This window comes from Mizuhopecten yessoensis, unplaced genomic scaffold, assembly GCF_002113885.1.
Source record: "Mizuhopecten yessoensis strain PY_sf001 unplaced genomic scaffold, ASM211388v2 scaffold10989_1, whole genome shotgun sequence".
Lineage (NCBI taxonomy): Eukaryota > Metazoa > Mollusca > Bivalvia > Pectinida > Pectinidae > Mizuhopecten > Mizuhopecten yessoensis.
In genome coordinates this window covers 318,885-323,567 of record NW_018408822.1, presented here as the reverse complement: position 1 = coordinate 323,567, position 4,683 = coordinate 318,885, and positions in this window count along the sequence as shown.

Genomic DNA, 4,683 nt, shown 5'->3' with positions numbered 1-4,683 from the left:
CGATTTGCGTGGTGTTTATTGTAGAAAGTTATCAGAAAATGATGTAAAGATTCCTCAGTTCTGGTTGAAGTTTATTGAAGGTAGGCACTTAAAAGTATGACTTCAGGTAAGGTTGTTGCAGAATTTAACGACGGGAGGGGTGTGAAGTACTTTTCTAGGCCCCAGCACAATTTAAGTATTTTAGTGATATATTAATAAAGGTGCCACACACCTCCCTTATCCAATTATGGTTTAGCCACACCTTGGAAAGAACATGACAACAAATATTGGAAGCTATTTTGATCCTTATTACGAGGAAAAATTGAAAATATTATCAAATTTCATATAGAGTAATTCTCAAGACCATGGTGAGCTTATGCCATACCGCAGCGTCCGTCAACTTTTCCTTTAAAACGCTACTAGTCATGAACGACTGAGCAGATTTTGACCAAATTTGGTCAGGAGCATCCTTGGGGGAAGGGGAACACATTTTGTATAATTGGTGGGTCTGGCCCCCCTGGGGGCTGAGGGGCAGGGCCCAATAGGGGAAATATAGCAAATTCTTTAAAATCCTTCTTCTGTAGGAATGAAAGGATTTGTTCCATATTTGGTCTGAATTATCCTTGGGTGAAGGGGAACCAATATTGTATAAACCGTGGGTGTGGCCCCCAAGGGGCCTGAGAGGCGGGGCCCAATAGGGGAAATATAGCAAATTCTTTAACATCCTTCTTCTTCTGTAGGAATGAAAGGATTAGTTCCATATTTGGTCTGAGGCATCCTTGGGTGAAGGGGAACCAATTTTGTATAAACTGTTGGTGTGTCACCCAGGGGCCTGAGAGGCTAGGCCCAATAGGGGAAACATAGCAAATTATTCTTTAAGATAATTTGGTCCATATTTGGTGTGGAGCATGCTTGGGTAAAGGGGAACTGATTTTGTATAAACAGTGGGCCTGGCCCCCCTGGGGGCTGAGGGGCGGGGCCCAATAGGGGAAATATAGCAAATTCTTTAAAATCCTTCTCCTTCTGTAGGAATGACGGGATTTTGTCCATATTTGGTCTGAAGCATCCTTAGGTAAAGGGGAACCAATTTTGTATAAACCGTGGGGCTGGCCTCCCAGGGGCCTGAGAGGTGGGGCCCAATAGGAGAAACATAGCAGATTATTCTTTAAAATCCTTCTTCTGTAGGAATTGGTCCATATTTGGTGTGGAGCATCCTTGATGAAGGGAAACCCATTTTGTATAAATGATGGGTGTGGCCCCTCTGGGACCTGAGGGGCGGGCCCAATAGTGGAAATATAGGTAAAACCTTTATAATCCCACTTCTACCATAGGGATTAAGGGATATTTTCCTAATTTAGGAATATCCTTAGGGAAAAGGGATTCAATTTCCTATAAACAGCGAGTGTGGCCCCCCTGTGGGCAGAAGGGAGGGGCCCAATAGGGGAAACATAGCAAATTCTTCAAAAAAAATCTTCTTCTGTAGGAATGACAGGATTTTGTCCAAATTTGGTATGAAGCAGCCTTGGGTGAAGGGGAAACAATTTTGTATAAGCAGTGGGTGTGGTCTCCCAGGGGGCAGAAGGGCGGGGCTCAATTCGAGAAATAGAGGTAAAACCTTTTACCCTTCTTCGACCATCAGGATTATGGGATTTTATAGTTATTTAGTCTGGAGCATCAATGGACCAAGGGGACTCAATTTTGTATAATTGGTGGGTATGGCAACCCCTAGGTTGCATGGGGGTGGGGCTCTGTTTGAAGTTTGTTCTCGCTATATCTCAAGTACTGGATGGATCTTTCTGAAATTTCATATGTATTTTTTAAACATATTCAGGTGAGCGATACAGGTCCTCTGGGCCTCTTGTTGTTTTATGGAGTGGCTTGAAGGCTAATTATTACAGCCTAGTTAAATCAGTCATTTGTGTGGTAATCGGCCTGTTGTCTGTCCCTTCATCTGCTAGTAAGCACATTGTATTAGCATAATTGATCAGTAGGGCAAGGAAACCCTGCTACCCTGGTTTATTTTAGAGACCTAGGGCTAAAAAATTAAAAAAAACTTATGTTCCATGTTGAGCAAATAGTTTGAAAATGGTTTTGCAACTGTGATAATATTAGTCTTGATTCTCCATGAAACTTTTTATCAATTAGTTATAAGGGCCAAGCAAGAAAACGAATCAACTACAGAAAAATTGCCGCCCCTCCAATATTACTTATAATTTGATAGTTCCTACTTCATGAATATTTTGACAATTACATAGTCATATCCAAGTCCCACTATACTGCCGTTTTCTCTATATAAGGTAGCCTCCCCTTAACCGTTTGGATCTAACCGATTGAGCAATCTGGTCAGCGAAAGTGTCCTGGCAAACTTGCTACAATTATGTCCATAGTGAATTTATATAATTTAGGGAGGTCACTGTATATATACAAAAACCACTGCAGTTGGTAAGGGATCCTTAAGTCCAATACATTGGCTTGCCACTCCCAAAAAACTGGATTTCACTGCTTCACACACAGCTTTATACGATCAGTTACTGTCCGTTGATTTATCCGTACTAGCACCGTTTTTTTAATCAAGAGGACTAGTCTGAAAAGTTTGCGTTCTTTTTGTCAACAAACCGCTTGTTAAGTTCTTTTTCAATTACGTCTCTTGTTACATTGCAAGCCATTGCCCCTATATCTAAAATTATCCTCCCAACTTTCAAGAATTGTTGATAAAGTATTGGGTAACATATCAAAATATGTTGCAATTTTCTTTTTAGGCAGGCTTTTTCTCGTTTATTGAAAATCACTCGCAACATAAATCGCAAAAACAAATCAAACGCTTTAAAACTGAACACATAGAATCGGTCATGTAATTAAACGATATTTGTGAATTACAATTGACAACAACTGTACCGACCGTGTAATGAGCCGTGTGGGTACCTGGGAATCGACTTCGACTTCCGGATGATGGGGCTAATACACATCAACTAATTATACCTTTAAAACGTAAATGAGGGCATAGACTATATTCGTTTTATATACTTTGAATTTAGTTGAAGCTGGTCAATTCATAATAGTTCGTTATGTCTATTTATTCACCAAACCCGAGCTCGCTTTCGGCGTGTTGTAATGCAGAAACTTGTTCAATGGTTAGCAGTGCTAGCCCATGTGTGCGAATTAAGGTTCACAGAGTTGTTAATATCAGTGGCCGAATTTTTCGATGTAATAGAAATGAAATTTTAATTGATGAACTGTTGAATTGTTACGACTTAATTATATAGCTGGAGACAAAAGTGTTATTTTAGACAGAACAAGCTTGCTCGTTTTCGCTTTACATTACTCTAATCAACATGGAGTAAACTTCCCTACTTTCAAAATGACAACAATATTGAAAGGATCTAAAATGAAGTCACAGAAATGTTACGTGATTATAATTACAGACGCATTATACTTATTGATTTTTTCTCCCAATAAAAACTTATATTCCATACCATCACATCGAAATTAAACTCTTGGTAGATGACCATAGAAACACTCCACTTTCTATTTAAATAAGATGCTATCGAGCTGAGGATAACTTCCGTATTATGGATAATAGAAAGCTACCAGGGTTAATTGCCATACGCCAAAAATGCCGAAAATCACCAGGCACTTTTGTTTTGAAAAAGGAGCGTGGTGCTCCGAACATTCTACTTTATTTTGTCCATACTGTCGACATCATTTAGTGTTATATTATCATATTTATCCAACCCCCATGACCAACATTTTTAGGTCACCTGAGCTTTAGCTCAAGTGACCTATTGCTATCCGTTTTCGTCCGTCGTCGTCCGTCGTCCGTCGTCCGTCGTACGTCGTCCGTCGTCCGTCGTCCGTCGTCCGTCGTCCGTTAACATTTTACATTTCAAACTTAAAGTCAAGTTCTGCTGGGCCGATTGAACTGAAAGTTGATAGGAATGATCGCCTCATGGTCCTGACAAAGTGTTGTTATTTTTCGGGTCGATCAGAAATCCAATATGGCCGCCACGGCCACCATTTTGAAAACCTATTTCAAACTTAAAGTCAAGTTCTGCTGGACCGATTGAACTGAAAGTTGGTAGGAATGATCGCCTCATGGTCCTGACAAAGTGTTGTTATTTTTTGGGTCGATCAGAAATCCAATATGGCCACCACGGCCGCCATTTTGAAAACCTATTTCAAACTTAAAGTCAAGTTCTGCTGGACCGATTGAACTTAAAGTTTGTAGGAATGATCGACTCATGGTCCTGACAAAGTGTTGTTATTTTTCAGGTCAATCATAAATCCAATATGGCCGCCACGGCCACCATTTTGAAAACATATTTCAAACTTAAAGTCAAGTTCTGCTAGGCCGATTGAACTGAAACTTTGTAGGAATGATTGACTCATGGTCCTGACAAAGTGTTGTTATTTTTCAGGTCGATCAGAAATCCAATATGGCCACCACAGCTGCCATTTTGGTAAACTATTTCAAACTTAAAGTAAAGATCTACTTGGCCGATTGAACTGAAACTTTGTAGGAATGATCGAATCATGGTCCTGACAAAGTGTTGTTATTTTTCGGGTCAATCAGAAATACAATTTGGCTGCCATGGCCGCTATTTTGCTACTAAGTTCTAATAGGCCGATCTCACTTAAAATTGGTCTAGGAATGATCAGCTCATGGTCCTGACAAAGTTAAGTTAACATTATACTATTTTTTACTCA